This window comes from Microcebus murinus, chromosome 11 (assembly GCF_040939455.1).
Source record: "Microcebus murinus isolate Inina chromosome 11, M.murinus_Inina_mat1.0, whole genome shotgun sequence".
Taxonomy (NCBI): domain Eukaryota; kingdom Metazoa; phylum Chordata; class Mammalia; order Primates; family Cheirogaleidae; genus Microcebus; species Microcebus murinus.
Window position 1 is genome coordinate 40,558,462 of NC_134114.1, and position 17,631 is coordinate 40,576,092.

General features: G+C 38.4%; 1 protein-coding gene and 1 pseudogene across 4 annotated transcripts in view; both read left to right on the top strand.

The window, feature by feature from the left end:
• GPBP1 (GC-rich promoter binding protein 1) overlaps window positions 1-17,631 on the top strand; it is a 100,542-nt gene that overhangs the window by 11,991 nt on the left and 70,920 nt on the right. The gene's annotated exons all lie outside the window — the stretch shown is intronic.
• Window positions 1-17,631, top strand: part of LOC142873706 (uncharacterized) — a 38,797-nt pseudogene that overhangs the window by 10,778 nt on the left and 10,388 nt on the right.

Sequence of the window (17,631 nt, forward strand, 5' to 3'; positions counted from 1 at the left end):
CCAGTTAACAGTTTTTAAGGTGATAATATGGAAAAAGCAAAATGTGTACTGTTTCAGAAATTAAGAATATATTTTCTTAGCCAGCAACTGTGTTTTATTTTTCTTAATGCGATACGGTTGTGACTTACAGTTCTCATATGGTTTGTTTTCATTTAGGGATATTTTCCTCTGGATCACTTCATTACTAATGATTATATAGTATTTTAGTTTGGAAAGTGCTTTTCTCAATTACTATCTGTAGTAAGTGCAATTTCTATGTAATGATTTAAGAAACTGAGTCTGAGCAAATAATTTATCCAGAGTCTTCAGTAGGTGGCAGAGCCAGAATTTGCATTCTGTTAATTGTAACCTTTTGGTACAGTTACCTTCTTTAGTGTTCTAAGTAGTAGCTCTTACTCTAGATCACTGCTGTCCAATGGAACTTTATAAAATGGTGGAAACATTTTTCTTTGTGCTGTTTATTATGGTAGTCACTAGCCACATACCCTTATTGAGGATTTGAAGTGTGGCTAGTGAAGAGGAGGAACTGAGTTTTAAATTTTATTTTAGTTACTTAACATTTAAACTTACGTGGCTATACTGGCTGCCGAGCACTAGAGCAGCGATATAGAATCCAGTCAGATCCATATACCGTTTATGACTTTTTTTTTTGAGACAGAGTCTCTGTTGCAGGGCTAGAGTGCCATGGCGTCAGCCTAGCTCACAGCAACCTCAAACTTCTGGGCTCAAGCGATCCTTCTGCCTCAGCCTTCCAAGTAGCTGGGACTACAGGCATGCACCATTATGCCCAGCTAATTTTTCCTATATATTTTTAGTTGGCCAATTAATTTCTTTTCCATTTTTAGTAGAGATGGGGTCTTGCTTTTGCTCAGGCTGGTTTCGAACTCCTGAACTTGAGCGATCCACCCGCCTTGGCCTCCCAGGACATGTCCTTTTCAACGTCCCCTTTGCTGTCCTGTAATAAAATACCTTATGTGTATAATAAGATCAAAATAATACACAGTTGTAATCAAAAAGGTAAATAATTTGCTTGCTTAGTCCTGCTTCAAAAAAGAATAGGCCGGGCGTGGTGGCTCACGCCTGTAATCCTAGCACTCTGGGAGGCCGAAGCGGGCGGATTGCTCGAGGTCAGGAGTTTGAAACCAGCCTGAGCAAGAACGAGACCCCTTCTCTACTACAAATAGAAAGAAATTAATTGGTCAACTAATATATATGTATATAAAAAAAATTAGCCGGGCATGGTGGCGCATGCCTGTAGTCCCAGCTACATGAGAGGCTGAGGCAGAAGGACTACTTGAGTCCAGGAGTTTGAGGTTGCTGTGAGCTAGGCTGACACCACGGCACTCACTATAGCCTGGGCAACAAGTGAGACTCTGTCTCAAAAAAAAGAAAAAGAAAAAAGAAAAAGGTAAATAATAGGAAAGACCCTTACAATAATGTATTTCAATATGGAGTACCACAGGTGTGACCATTCTTAGAATACACTCCCCTGCAAATTTCCAAAATACTCCTTAGACACACAGTCCTCTGCAAATTTCCAAAATACTCCTTACAGGTCATTTGCTCTTCCTCAAAAGAAACAAGTTAGTGTTCTAGAGTACTTTGTCCTTTTAAAATGCCACAGACTGATGAGTAGAGTGATTAGATTATGTTTCCTTCATTTTCCTGGTGTTCACTGCCAGTGTAGTTGAATTTGCAATTAGTAAACATTATCAAAGCTATCCTATGGTGTTGTGACATGATATTTCTAGACATTGATTAAAAGAAGACAAGTGATTGTCAGTTTTCCTCTACCATAAATTGAAGATAAAAGTCAACATCCAATTTAGATTAATGGACTTGGTCCTTGATATAGAGGAAATATTGTAGGATTAATGTATAAATCCTCAGACTAACTAGAGAAGGTAAATTTAGGGTCAAAATAATGCAGAAGAACATTATTCTAAGTCTACACTAAAAATTAACATTTCAAGAGTTGATCTTTTTAAACAGATATCTGCCTGCTAATATTTTTTAATGGGGATGTGAATCTATTTTTAAATTAGGTTTATTTTGTCAAAGTAGATGAGGGAAAAAATAAATTAGGTTTATTGAGGTGTAAGTTACATACAATAAAATTCACTGCTAAAATGTATACAGTTGTATAACTCCACCACAGTCAGAATATAGAACATTTTTATTACCTCAGAAAGTTACCTTGGTTTTTCCTCCCTTCACCGCCAGTCCCTGGAAAGCACCAAGCTGTTTTAGTATTGAAGTCCCTTAGGATTGTGAAAAATAAATAGAAAAATAAATTTTTCTATTTATTTTTAGTTGGCCAATTAATTTCTTTGTATTTTTAGTGGGGGGGGGGTGGTCTCACTCTTGCTCAGGCTGGTCTCCAACTCCTGACCTTCAGCGATCCTCCCACCTTGGCCTCCCAGAGTGCTAGGATTACAGGCTTGAGCCACCACACCCGGCCAACATCTGCTTTCTTAGAACTACAAGTAAAAGGAGTCATATAGTGTGTATATAGCCTCTTTTCTGGCTGCTTTCATGTGTGTTGTTGCATGTGTTACAGTTGTATTCTGTTGTGTAGTTATACCACAATTTGTTTATCCATTCTCTGGTTTGTAGACATTTAGTTTCTAGTTTTTGGCTATTATGAATAAAGTTGATAGGAACATTTGTGCATAGGACTTGGTGTGGACTTATGTTTTCATTTCTCTTGTGAAAATAACCTAGCAGTAGGATTGCAGAGTCACATGAATTGTATTTAATTCTACTAAAAAAACCTGTCAGACTGTTTTTCAAAATGCTGAAACATTTTGCATTCTTACCAGCAATGCTAGTTATGTTATTCTTTTTTTTTTTTATTTTTTTTTTTAGTCACACAAGCCTTCCAGAGAGATGTTAGTTATTCTTGTTAGCCCTTGGTGTTGTCAGTCATTTTAATTTTAACCATTCTGTATAGTTTGAATTAACATTGTGCTTTTTTTTTTTTTGAGACAGAGTCTCTGTTACCCGGGCTAGAGTGCTGTGGCGTCAGTCTAGCTCATAACAACCTCAAACTCCTGGACTCAGGCGATCCTCCTGCCTCAGCCTCCCGAGTAGTTGGGACTACAGGCATATGCCACCATGCCCGGTTAATTTTTTCTATTTATTTTTAGTTGGCCAATTTCTTTGTATTTTTAGTGGGGGGGGGGTGGTCTCACTCTTGCTCAGGCTGGTCTCCAACTCCTGACCTTGAGCGATCCTCCCACCTTGGCCTCCCAGAGTGCTAGGATTACAGGCCTGAGCCACCACACCTGGCCAACATCTGCTTTTTTTTTTTTTTTTTTTTTTGAGACAGAGTCTCACTTTCTTGCCCAGGCTAGAGTGAGTGCCGTGGCATCAGCCTGGCTCACAGCAACCTCAATCTCCTGGGCTCAGCGATCCTACTGCCTCAGCCTCCCTAGTAGCTGGGACTACAGGCATGCGCCACCATGACCGGCTAATTTTTTTTGTATATATATTTTTAGTTAGTCAATTAATTTCTTTCTATATTTTGGTAGAGACGGGGTCTTGCTCAGGCTGGTTTTGAACTCCTGACCTCGAGCAATCCGCCCGCCTCGGCCTCCCAGAGTGCTAGGATTACAGGCATGAGCCACCGCGCCCGGCCCAACATCTGCTTTTTAATTTGCATTTTCCTAATAATGATAGTGAGGATCTTTTCATATGTTTTGGCAAAGTGTTTGTTCACATATTTTGCACGTTTAAAAAAATTGGGTTTCTTTAATGAGTTGTAAGAATTCTTTATGTATTTTAGATAGGGGTGTATCAGATATATGTTTTGCAAATTTTCTGTCTGGTTTTTTTTTTTTGAGACAGAGTCTCACTTTGTTGCCCAGGCTAGAGTGAGTGCCGTGGCATCAGCCTAGCTCACAGCAACCTCAAACTCCTGGGCTCAAGCAATCCTCCTGCCTCAGTCTCCCGAGTAGCTGGGACTACAGGCATGCGCCACCATGCCCGGCTAATTTTTTTCTATATATATTAGTTGACCAATTAATTTCTTTCTATTTATAGTAGAGACGGGGTCTCACTCTTGCTCAGGGGTGGTTTCGAACTCCTGACCTCGAGCAATCCGCCCGCCTTGGCCTCCCAGAGTGCTAGGATTACAGGCGTGAGCCACCGCCCCCAGCCTGTTTGTTTTGTTTTGAGACAGTCTTGCTCTGTCACTTGGGTTAGAGTGCCGGGGCATCAGCCAAGCTCATGGCAACCTCAAACTCCTGGGTTCACGCAGTACTCCTGCCTCAGCCTCCCGAGTAGCTGGGACTACAGGCGAGTGCCACCACACCTGGCTAATTTTTTCTATTTTTAGTAGAGACAGGGTCTCTTGCTCAGGTTGGTCTTGAACTCCTGACCTCAAAGGATCCTCCCGATTCTGCCTTCCAGAGTGCTTAGAATTAGAGGCATGACCTAATAATTTACTATAATTTAGATCCATAGTCCATTTTATTTTTATTTATTTTTTTTTATTTCTTTAGCCATTCGAGAAAGCAGGAACATAGTCCATTTTAAATTACTTTTTTGCTGTGATGCGATGAAAGGGTATGTAGTTCAGGGTGGTTTTTTTTTTTTTTTTGCATATAAATGTTCTGTTGTGCAAGTTGCTTCACTTGTTGAAAAGGCTTCATTTCCCATTGAATCACCTTGAAATACTTATGTTGAAAATCAATTGAGTAGGTTTACATATATGTATTAATGTCAGTTTCATGAAATATTGGTCATAAATACAAATAACAACTGATTTTTATTTTTTTCTTTCGGCTGTAACACCTGATGTATTACATTTTGTAAAATATTTTATAGGAAATTTGGAGTAACAGGGAAATTGTTTCTGTGGGCATGTGAATTAAGACCTGTTGTAAAATAATGCCTTTATTTATTTATTTATTTGGCCAGTGTTCTCTAGACATTAATGCCATCTTGAGTTCATAAAGCAATCTTTTGAGTGGCTTGAAATGTTAGGTATTATCTAATTTATACTTGAGCATACTTGGAAAATAAATGACAACATTTCTACACTGGAAATAAGATACAATATAATAGCATCAACTTATTTACTGTGATGTATTAACAGTGGATCTGGAATTCTTATATCTCTTTAGTGCTAGTGAAGTTGTTACTTTTTTTTTGAGACAGAGTCTCACTCTGTTGCTGAGTGCTGAGGCATCAGCCTAGTTCACAGCAACCTCAAACTCCTGGGCTCAAGCAATCCTTGAGCCTCCCAAGTAGCTGGGACTTGGTGGCATGTGCCACCATGCACAGCTAATTTTTTTCTGTATATATTTTTAGTTGTCCGGCTAATTTCTATTTTTTAGTATAGACGGGATCTCGTTTTTACTCAGGCTGGTCTTGAACTCCTGACTTTGAGCGATCCTCCGGCCTCAGCCTCCCAGAATGCTAGGATTACAGGTGTGAGCCACCATGAGCCACCACGCGCCACTGTGAAGATGTTTCTTGACTCAGCAAATGTTTGAGTGCCTGTGCTATCATTGGTGTTGGGTAAGGCAAAAATGTAAGATTCCTCAGTTCATGTAGCTTGTCTGTTCTGAAGTTGTGTGAATACAAGTAAAATGAGTCCTTGAATTTGAATTGTTTTCATCCTGTCTATTAAATAATAGCTATTTGATGTTGACCAAGGTAGCCAAGCCAATTTTTTTTTTTTTTTTTAAAGAGATGGAGGTCTCTTCTTGTTGCCTAGGTTGGAGTGCTGTGGCATGATCATAGGTCGCTGCAACCTGAAACTCTTGGACTTGAGATCCTCCTGCGTTAGCCTCCTGAGTAGCTAGGACTACACGTATGTGCCATCACACCTGGCTAAATTAAAACATTTTTTTTATAGATGGGGTTTCTTGTTGCCCAGGCTGGTTTCCAACTCCTGGCCTCAAGCAGTCTTCCTGCGTCAGCCTTCCCAAATCTCTGGGGTTGTAGGTATTAGCCACCATGCCTGGCCAGTGCAGTGTTCATACATTAATTCTTGCTCTGTAAAAGAATGCCTTAGAAAGTTATCATTAGAATCAAGTGAAATAATGAATGCTAAATGCTTTGAAATTGTAAAATGATACATTATTAGTAGTATCGTTATGGCTGGTCCCATAGGTGGTAGTGGTGGAGGACCATATGATCAACTAGGAGGGCAAGATTATGAATTGGGGTACATTGATAAATATAAATTGAAGGGACAGAAGCACAAACCAAGGTGTATAGTTAGGTTGTATTTTATAACAGACTTGTTAAAACACATTTTACTCTTCTAGGGTAATATTTGTGTAATCTTTGATATGGTATTTAAATGACATCTTTATGCAAATGATCTCAAGTTTTAATCTCCTGTCCAGATCTTTCCCCTGTATTCTATACTTAAGACTTAACCTCTTTCTTGACTTCACTTATTAATTTTAACGTTTAAAACTGTGCTCTTGGCCAGGTGCAGTGACTCATGCCTGTAATCCTAGTGCTCTTGGAGGCTGAGGACAGATTGCTTGAGCTCAGGAGTTAGAGACCAGCCTGAGCCAAGAGCAAGACCCCCATCTTAACAAAAAATAAAAAAATTAGATGGGCGTGGTGGTGTGTGCCTCTGGTACCCAATTACTCTGGAGGCTGAGGCAAGAAGATCACTTGAGCCCAGGAGTTTGAGGTTGCAGTCAGCTAAGATGATGCCACTGCACTCTACCCAAGGGCAATAGAGCAAGGCTCTGTCTCAGAAAAACAAACAAACCCCGAAAAACTGCCCTCTTCTTTACTATCTGAAGAAATGACTTTATCAGCTACGTATTTATTCAAGCTAAAACACTTAGAAATCACCTTTGGATTTCTTCTTTCCTCTCATCCATTAGCAAATCTATTTTGCTCAGCTTCCAAAATCTCCCAAGTATATTCATTTCTTTCTATTCCACTGCCACTAGACATTTTTTTTTTTTTTTTTTTGAGACAGTCTTGCTTTGTTGCCCAGGCTAGAGTGTGAGTGCTGTGACATCATCCTAGCTCACAGCAACCTCAAACTCCTGGGCTCAAGCAATCCTGCTGCCTCAGCCTCCTGAGTAGCTGGGACTACAGACATGCGCCGACATGCGCCACCATGCCCGGCTAATTTTTTCTATGTATATTAGTTGGCCAATTTCTTTCTATTTATAGTAGAGACGGGGTCTCGCTCTTGCTCAGGCTGGTTTCGAACTCCTGACTTTGCAAGCAATCCTCCCGCCTCAGCCTCCCAGAGTGCTAGGATTACAGGCGTGAGCCACCGCGCCGGGTCTGCCACTAGACTTGTCTAACCCATTTTCCTTTTTCACTTGAACTACTACTGCTGGAGCCTTGTAACTTTATTCCTGTGCCATTCGTAGTATGGTTCATTATTCTCAGAGTATTCCTTTAAAAATGATAATCAGATTGTGTCATTTTTCTGCTTAAAACCCTCTAATGTCTTTCCATTGGACCTAAAAATAGCATGCACACTGTACAGGCTGCACTGTTTTTTGGTCCCCACCCTCTCTCTGCAATCTTGCTTACTGTCTTACTGTCCTGTTGGCCTTTGGCTTCTTTCTCTTGAACACACCAGGCATTTTCCTTCCTGTATTAGGGCCTTAATTTGTTCCCTCTTCCTCTGTTCTTCCCTTGTTCAGTTAAGTTTTAACTCACACATTGCCTTCTCTGAAACATTTTCTCTAACATTCTACGTAAAGTTGGCAACCCCCTTCTGATATTCTTTGATTTCTCTTATTATTCTATATTATCCTATTTATTTCATTCAGGGCACGGTCTGTAATTATCTTGTTTACTCTCTGTCACCCATCTTTATCACATAAACTCTTTGAAGGAAGGGACCTTGTCTCATTTGTAGTCTGTTACTTGCAGGGTAAAATAATTATTAACATTTGAGATAACTTAACCTTTTTTTTGTTTGGAATTGAGTATATGCAGTTTTTGTGTTAGAACTGCTGTTTGACTACTTGGGGATTAGGTGAAATTTTTTGTTAAGGGATTATTTATAGCTGAGTTAATTTGTTGTCACATCATTTAGAAGCTGTTTTATCAGCCTAGACCTAAATAGTTACATGAGATTCTAGTTTGTTTGCTATATTCAGGACTGGTTTTGGATTTGCTGTTAGCTTTCTGAAGGGACTGCTTGATTAAAGAAATCTTTATTGACTTCTTTACTATAACCCTTGCCTTTAAAAATTCTCCCAATTTTGAACTTGTGGATTGAAATCTAGGTAAATTGGCCTTTCAGGTTTAAAAAAATTTTTTTATCTTTAGGTTTCAAGGCATGGCTTTGAAATACATGGTTGAACAGAATTTTAGACTTTTTATTTTCCAAATTAGGAAGGACCATCATAGTTCATTTAAATAAATTAGTGTCTTTTTTTGAGACAGAGTCTCACTCTGCCCAAGCTAGAGTTCCATGGCATCATCCTAACTCATAGCAACCTCAAACTCCTGGGCTCAAGTGATCCTACTGCCTTAACCTCCTGAGTAGCTGGGACTACAGGCATGAGCCACCATGCCTGGCTAATTTATTTTTCTATATATTTTGAGTTAGCCAATTAATTTCTTTCTATTTTTAGTAGAGACGATGTCTTGCTTTTGTTCAGGCTGGTTTCGAACTCTTGACCTTGAGTGATCCACGCGCCTTGGCCTCCCAGAGTGCTAGGATTACAGGCATGAGCCACTGCGCCCTGCCATAAATTAGTGTCTTTATTTGAGAAGGAAACTAGGGGAAACTAACGTATATATCTACAGAGCTTTCAGTATTTTTGGTATGACAAAATTTTTCAACTGTGATCTTGTTTTAGTTGTGTGTAAGAAAAGTATATTAAAGATCCCTTTTGTGTCTCACCATCAAATTGGTATTAATTGATCAACACTTACGTGCACATATAGTAGTAACAGTCATCGGGTGGGGGCAGGTGTGGGGGGAGGGGATGGGTATATTCACAACTAATGGTTGTGGTGCACACAACACAGTCTGGGGAATGGGGCACGTTTGAAGCTCTGACTAGGGCAGGGCAAAGGCAATATATGTAACCTGAACTTTTGTATTCCATGATATGCTGGGGGGGAAAATACCATGCATGCGACTTGGAACACTAGGTTGAAAACTGCTTCAGAAATGTATTCACCTGATAATCAAGATGTCTTAAGGACTTTAAATTAGGTGCCTTAATTTTTTTCCTTTAACTTGACTGGTAATTTCAGATTTTTCACGTGAATTATTCTTTAGTCTCTCTCCGATTAAAATGAGTTCCTTTTGTAGGCACAATGTGGAGATGGTGAAAAGTGAATAAAAATGTTTTGACCTTAGTCTGTTAAATTAGTACCTCTGAGTACTTAATTTGCTGAGAGGAAAATGGTCTGGGGATGGAACCCAGTTATTGGAAACCAGATTGTGATTGCAATGGTAGCTCAGACTACGTATCTTTTACTTGTTTAGGGATTGAGACCTGTATTATATATAGTTTGATATAGCTGTAGCTAAAGACTGTCTGACAGTTAAGACTAAAACTTAAAACTGAAAATTTAGGAATTACTTCTATATCTGTCATTAAGGCTAAGGTTTCTTATTAGGTAAGATCCTCTACCTAATGAATGTATTTTGGGTTATTTATAGTATGTATATGTGTACATAGTGGTTAAGAGTTTCACCTACCACTGACTAGCAGTGCTACTTTGGGAACTTTACATGTATTTCACATCTGTATAAAACCTGCTTTTCTTGTTTTGAAAAGAAGGTAATATCAGTGCCCCAGAATAGGGTGAGGACTAAATGGGGTAATGCCAAACCTAACCAAACTGCCTAGCAAATAGTAAATATATTAAGTATATTTAGCTGTATTTTTAGCTGTTATCTTTATGACCATTTATGTCCTTAAGTTAAAGCACTTAAATTTCTGAATCTTTCACTCGATATCAAGAAGTCTTTTTCTTATAGTACTCTGTCTGGATTGACTTGTACATAGGGTTAGGCTTATTTAAAAAATGCATTTGTTGACACTTGTTTCCTGCTCTTGGGATGATTGGTCATCAGCCTAATTTAGCTTCAGAAAAAGACGGATTATGTTAAGAGTTTAAGGATTCAGGAAATGGTAAAGTTGAGTCAGACTAAAAGGATTTAAAATTATTTTGAATTTGAGCACACAGTACAAATTACATAAGGTACAAGGATTTTTAGGGAAAAGTCACCCTGCCCCCTCCTGTTGCCAGCGATTGTTCTCCTCTGAGGAAACCACTGTTAGTTTATGTTAATTTTCTAACACGATTTTATATGTATATAAGCACATTCTTTTTCTTTGTAATACAAGTAGTGGCATCATGTCTATCCTGCTTTATAGCCTTTTTTATTTGACAAAATATCTTGGAAGATTATTCCATATTAATACACGTAAAGCTACCTCATTCTTTTTATTGGCTGCATGATAGTCTAACCAGACCTCTATTGATGTACATAGGCTGTTGGGGTGTTTTTATTATTTATTTTTTACTATTGTGACCAATGCTAGTGAATATTGTAAATATAGTGCAAATTAATATAAGTGGATTTCTGAGTGTAATTTAGGATAATACCAAATTGCCCTATGTAGAGGTATACCGGTTTAAATTTCTAATACTAATGGGGTATGAGACTTTTGTTGGCATTTTGCCTTTTTCTTTAGAGTTTTAAAAAAATTTAATTTAAAAAGCCTTTTTCTTTTTTTTTAAGACAGAGTCTCACTTTGTTGCCCAGGCTAGGGTGAGTGCCGTGGCATCAGCCTAGCTCACAGCAACCTCAATCTCCTGGGCTCAAGCTATCCTACTGCCTCAGCCTCCTGAGTAGCTGGGACTACAGGCATGTGTTACCATGCCTGGCTAATTTTTTGTATATACATTTTTTAGTTGATCAATTAGTCTCTTTCTATTTTTAGTAGAGACAGGGTCTCGCTCAGGCTGGTTTCGAACTCCTGACTTTGAGCACCTCGGCCTCTCAGAGTGTTAGGATTACAGGTGTGAGCCACCATGCCCAGCCTAAAAAAGCCTTTTATTTGTAATTGTTACGGATGTCTAATAGTTGTACATATTTATGGAGCACGTGTGATTTTTTTTTTTTTTTTTTTTTTTTGAGACAGAGTCTCACTTTGTTGCCCAGGCTAGAGTGAGTGCCGTGGCATCAGCCTAGCTCACAGCAACCTCAAACTCCTGGGCTCAAGCAATCCTCCTGCCTCAGCCTCCCAAGTAGCTGGGACTACAGGCATGCGCCACCATGCCCGGCTAATTTTTTCTCTATATATTAGTTGGCCAATTAATTTCTTTCTATCGATAGTAGAGACAGGGTCTCGCTCTTGCTCAGGCTGGTTTTGAACTCCTGACCTCGAGCAATCCGCCCGCCTTGGCCTCCTAGAGTGCTAGGATTACAAGCGTGAGCCACCGCGCCCGGCCACGTGTGATGTTTTGATACCAGCATACAGTAGGTAATGATCAGAATGGTAATTGGGATCTCTATCACCTCAGGTATTATCATTTATTTGTATTAGGTACATTTCAGTTCCACTCTTTTAGTAATTTTGAAATATACAACAAATTATTAATAACAATGTTTTTCTTTTTCTCTATATATTAGTTGGCCAATTAATTTCTTTCTATTTATAGTAGAGATGGGGGTCTCACTTTTGCTCAGGCTGGTTTGGAACTCCTGACCTAGACTCCAGCCTCGTGGCCTCCCAGAGTGCTAGGATAATAACAATGTTTTAATTGCCCTATATGCTACTGAACACTAGACCATATTCCTTCTAACTATTGTATCCATTTCCCCCCTTTTCCACTATGATTTCTAGCCTATGATAACCATCATTCTGCTATTTCCATTAATTCAATTTTTCTTCTTTAAAAAACATTTTTTTATCTCTTTTTGATTTGGGATACTGAGAAAAGAGTTATTATTATTTTTTTTTTAGCTTCCATACATGAATGAGAACATGTGATTCTTGCTTTTCTGTGCCTAGCATATTTTACTTAACATAATATCTTCTAGTTACATGCATGTTGTTGCAAATGACAGGATTTCTTTCTTTTTTTTATGGGTGAACACTCCATTGTGTACATGTACCACATTTTCTTTATTCATCTGCTGGTAGATACCTAAATTGATTTTGCATCTTGGCTGTTGTGAGTAGTGCTTTAATAAACATGGGAGTGCAGATACTTCTTCGATATACTGATTTCCCTTCTTTTGGATATGTACCCAGTAGTGGGATGGCTGGATCATATGGTAGTTCTGGTTTTAGTATTTTTTTTTTTTTTTTGGGACAGAGTCTCACTCTATTGCCCTGAGTAGACTGTTGTGGTGTCAGCCTAGCTCATAGCAACCTCAAACTCTTGGGCTCAAGCCATCCTACTGCCTCAGCCTCCCAAGTGGCTGGGACTACAGGCTCGTGCCGCGATGCCTGGCTACTTCTGCTTTTTCTATTTTTATTAGAGATGGGTCTCGCTCTTGCTCAGGCTGGTCTCAAACTCCTGAGCTCATGCCATCCTCCCGCCTTGGCCTCTTAGAGTGCTAGGATTATAGGGGTGAGCCACCATGCCTGGCCTATTTTTAGTTTTTTTGATGATGCCTTTTTCTTTTGAATGAGAATGAAAATTTTCCATGTATATAAATCTTTTTTTTATGAACTTTGTTTATATCCCATGCCTATTTTTCTATTGATTTGTAGGAACGTTTTCAGTATGAAGAAGAGTCAGCCCTTGTGCTGTAATGTGATGAGTATTTTTCCCACTGTATGTTGTTTACTTTGACCTTGGTTTTTATGAATGTTGTCATAGGACACCTTTTGTGTTTATGTGTAAATACTTGAATATATCATATAAGTATATTTTTGTCACTTCTGGATTTTGTGTCATACTTAGAAAGGCTTTCTTTTCCCCTTTTTGCTATAATTTTTTTTCTCCTGTTTTTGACTGGTGACTTTGCTTTTATTTTTTTTCTTTAAATCTTTGGCCCATTTGATGATTATCTTGGGTAAATTTTGAGGGAGGAGAGTTCACACTTTTCTCTCATACATAATTTCTTTGTGTCTTTGGGTGTGTGGTCTTTCTGTTCTCTTTCACTGATAATTGTTTATATTCCTGTACTAGTGCTTTGGTGTTTTACTCACTGTAGCTTTCAAACTGAGTCATGTTAAATAAAAGGTTGTTAAATCCTTTAATCTGTGAAATTAAGAAAACTATTCTTAATGTTTTATTTAATGATTTTGTAATTAATAGAAAGTTGATTAGCCCTTGACATTAAATTATAAAGCCCATTATTTTGTTGCTAATAGTTATGAGAGTTGCATATTTTTTTAAAAAATGAAATGAAATCTTTTTGTTGTGAAACACCATACATAAACAGAAAAGTGCTTGCTTCCAAAATACATAGGTAACAAAATACACATTTGTAACCATCACACAAGTCAAAGAATACAATGATGAGAGCACCCAAGAATCACCTCTTAATTCCCTTCTCTTTCCTCCTGAAAGTTAACCATCATCCTGACTTCTAACCAAATAGATCAGTGGTCCCCAACCTTTTTGGCACCAGGGGCCAGTTTCATGGAAGACAATTTTTCCACAGACTGGATGCGGGGATGGGTGGGTGGGGACAGTTTCTGGATGATTCAAGTACATTAAATGTATTGTGCAGTCACACCTCTTTGCTAGTTAGTCTGCATCTGAGACTCAGCACTATGATCACCACCTCAGCTCCACCTCAGATGATTGGGCATTAGATTCTCATAAGGAACGCACAACCTAGATCCCTTGCATGTGCAATTTACAGTAGGGTTCATTGCTTCTATGAGAATCTAATGCTGCTGCTGATCTGACAGGAGGCAGAGCTTATGCAGTGATGTGAGAGAGGGTGAGCAGTTGTAAATACAGATGAAGCTTCACTCCCCCGCTGCTCACATCCTGCTGTGTGGCTGGTTCCTAACAGGCCGTGGACTGGTACCAATCTGCCAGTTTGTGGCCTGGGGGTTGGGGACCGCAGCCATAGGTTACTTTAGGTGTTTTTTTGATTTACATAAATGGAATTATACAGTATGCATGCTTTTGTGTTTGGCTTCTTTTGCTCAACATTATGTTTGTGAAATTCTTCTATATTCTGTTGCATATAGCTGTGTATTTGTACTGTATAGTGTTCCCTTTTGTGATATACCGCCATTTAGTTATTCATTCAACTCCCGATGTGCTTTAATTTGGATATTACAAATAATGCTGTCACAAACATTTTTTAGATGTCTCTTGGTGCACATGTGCAAACATTTTGTTAGATATATAATTAAGAGTGGAATTACTGGATTATAGAGAATGCCTATGTTTGGTTTTAGTAGATGATACCAGATAGCTTCAAAAACAGTAGAACCGTTTTACTCTACTAGGGGTCTTGTTGCTTTGCATCCTTGCCAATACTTGGCATTGTTGATCTTTTTAATTATAGTAATTCTGGTGGGTGTGTGGTAGCATCTCATTATAGTTTTAATTTGCATTTTCTGATTTATTAATGAGGCTGAACACTCTTTTGTAGGTTTATTGAGCATTTGGCTGTCCTTTTTTGTGAAACAGAAGTTATATTTTTTAAAAGTGAATTCTGGACCATAATGTAGATGAAAAGATTGGAGTAAGACATATTTATTTAATTCACATTCAAAGTTATTTTACTTTCTTTACTTTTTTCTAAATTTCCGAATATTATGTGGGCACAAACATTTTGGCAACATAAATTGCGTTTGTACCGTTGAGTCTAAGTTGTAAGTATGTCCATCCCCCAGATAGTGTGCATTGTACCTGTTAGGTGTGAATTTACCCTTCCCCTCCTCCCTCCTGCTTGATTTCTAATGAATGTTATTTCCATATGTGTACATAAGTGTTGATCGATTAGTTCCAATTTAATGGTGAGTACACGCAGTGTTTGTTTTTCCATTGTTGTGGTACTTCAATTAAAAGGATGGTTTCCAGTTGCATCCAGGTAAATGCAAGAGGTATTGCTAGTTCAGACATACTTGTATTTGAAGCTCATTAGGAACAGCTGTGACACCTTTGGCACAACTTCTTTAAGCCAGAAGTTTTTTTAATTTGTAAAATGGGGATTAAAATATCTATTTCTTGTGAGCATCAATTTAGGCATGTAAAATTCTTTGTATTATATCTGCACATTGATTCTCAATATTTCCTTTTCCTTCTGTATGATTTATTTTGTTAGTTATTTTCTATCTCTACCTCTTCGAGTTTTCAAAGATTTCTACTGTTCTTTGCTGATCTACTGATGTGGAGTTTCAATAAAAAGTAGCCAATTATGGGATTAATTTGATATCAAATTAATAGTAGTCTGGATTTCCTATTTTGATAATTTCAGGATAAGCATTATCTTAGTGCACTCTTTTATTTTCCATCTATTTTGTGTTCTTTTGTGGCATGAGATGCTATAAATGGCAAATAACAATCACTTAACAACTTGTCTTCATGGTGCCAAAAGAACTAGGATTTTTAAAAATTGTCAATCATTTTTTACAAAGTAATTTATGTACTAGTGTACAGCTTACAAGAGTTTCTTATATATTATCCTCCTTTGAGATATAGGGATCATTATAAAGTCTTAATTTCCATGCTTAGAGCAGGAATTCTAGTTTACTGAAGCAGTCCAGTGGGCATCCTGTTGCTTGAAGGTGACTAAGCTTTTCACTGATGGGAGAAATTGTAAAAGAAAAATAACTTAATTTTTTTTCTGGCGAGGCCTGGTGGCTCACACCCATAATCCTAGCTAGCACTATGGGAGGCTGAGTCGGGCTGATTGCTCAAGGCCAGGAGTTTGAAACCAACCTGAGCAAGAGTGAGACCCTGCTTCTACTAAAAATAGAAATTAATTGGCCGACTAAAAACATATAGAAAAAATTAGCCAGGCATGGTGGTGCATGCCTGTAGTCCCAGCTACTTGGGAGGCTCAGGCAGAAGGACTGCTTGAACCCAGGAGTTTGAGGTTGCTGTGAACTAGGCTGATGCCATGGCACTCTAGCCCAGGCAACAGAGTAAGACTCTGTCTCAAAAAAAAAAAAAAATTTCCCTTTGATTTTAAAACTTGTTTTGCTTGATTAGGTCTCATTTTTTCCTTCATTGTAGGAGGGCACTTTTTTTTTCTCCTTAGAAGTTGTTTTTTAATCCTTTGGGTTCTGAAAAATTTATCTTGCTGGTTATTTCTTAAATTATATGTTTCCTTTGTTTTTGTGGCTTTTTGTGGTCTCTTTCATGTCTGCTTTCCTTAAAATGTTTAATGATTATTGATATTTAAGAACAAGGCGACAAAAAGCTGTTAGGGAGTTTTGTGTGTCTTATTGAATGGCTGTTATATTGTAGGACCCTGGAAAGCCAAATATCTTTGTGGTGCTGGAAACCATGATAGCTCCTTATTTACATTTTTGAGAGATTGTACCATTTTGTTTTATTTTGGTGTGGTTGCTATGCTTGTGTGTTTGTTCACATTCATGTAGACTGTTATGCATTCAGATTTTTCAGTTCTCTTTGAACCCTCATTCCCTCTCTGCCCTCTTGTATCTGCAGTACCTATAGTTTCACAGTCCTAAATCATTTCAGCATTCTATGGAACAAATTAGCTTCCTACTGTATTCTGCCTTCCACATCTATTCTAGGCCTTGGGTCTCTCATTTTTATGGTTTGTAATTTTATATCACTGGAGTTAGAATTAGGACTACATATTGGGATACACAGACATTAAGGATGAGCAGAACCTGACAAGGTGACTGAGAAGGAGTTGCCATAGGGACACCAGTAATGTGATATATTGGGTTAACCATGAGAAGGAAAATGGCCATAAGTGTCAAATATTGTTTAGTGGATTGAATGAGATAAGAATTGAAAGATGACTCTTCCTCTATTCATTTTACATGTTGCTACCAGATTTATTTTCTGAAAGCACATTTCCAGACATGTAATTGCAACTTTAAAAGTTCTAAGTACTCTCTTTGCCTGCTGAATTAAGGTTTTTTTTTTTTTTTGAGGCAGAGTCTCGCTCTGTTGTGCTGGCTAGAGTGCCATGGCATTAGCCTAGCCCACAGCAACCTCAAACTCCTGGGTTCAAGCAGTCCTTCTGCCTGAGCCTCCCAAGTAGCTGGGACTACAGGCATGCACCACCATGCCTGGCTAATTTTTTCTATATGTTTTTAGTCGGCCAATTAATTTCTTTCTATTTTTAGTAGAAGCAGGGTCTCACTCTTGCTCAGGTTGGTTTCAAACTCCTGACCTTGAGAAAGCCACCTGCTTGGGCCTCCCAGAGTGCTAGGATTACAGGTGTGAGCCACTGCTCCTGGCCTGAATTAAGTATTTTTGTTTTTTGTTTTTGTTTTTTTTTTGAAGCAGAGTCTCGCTTTGTTGCCGAGGCTAGAGTGAGTGCCATGGCGTCAGCCTAGCTCACAGCAACCTCAAACCCCTGGGTTCAAGCAATCCTATTGCCTCAGCCTCCTGAGTAGCTGGGACTGCAGGCATGCGCCACCATGCCCGGCTAATTTCTTTTCTGTATGTATTTTTTTCTGCATATATTTTCTGTATATATTTTCTGTATATATATATTTTTTCTGTATATATTAGTTGGCCAGT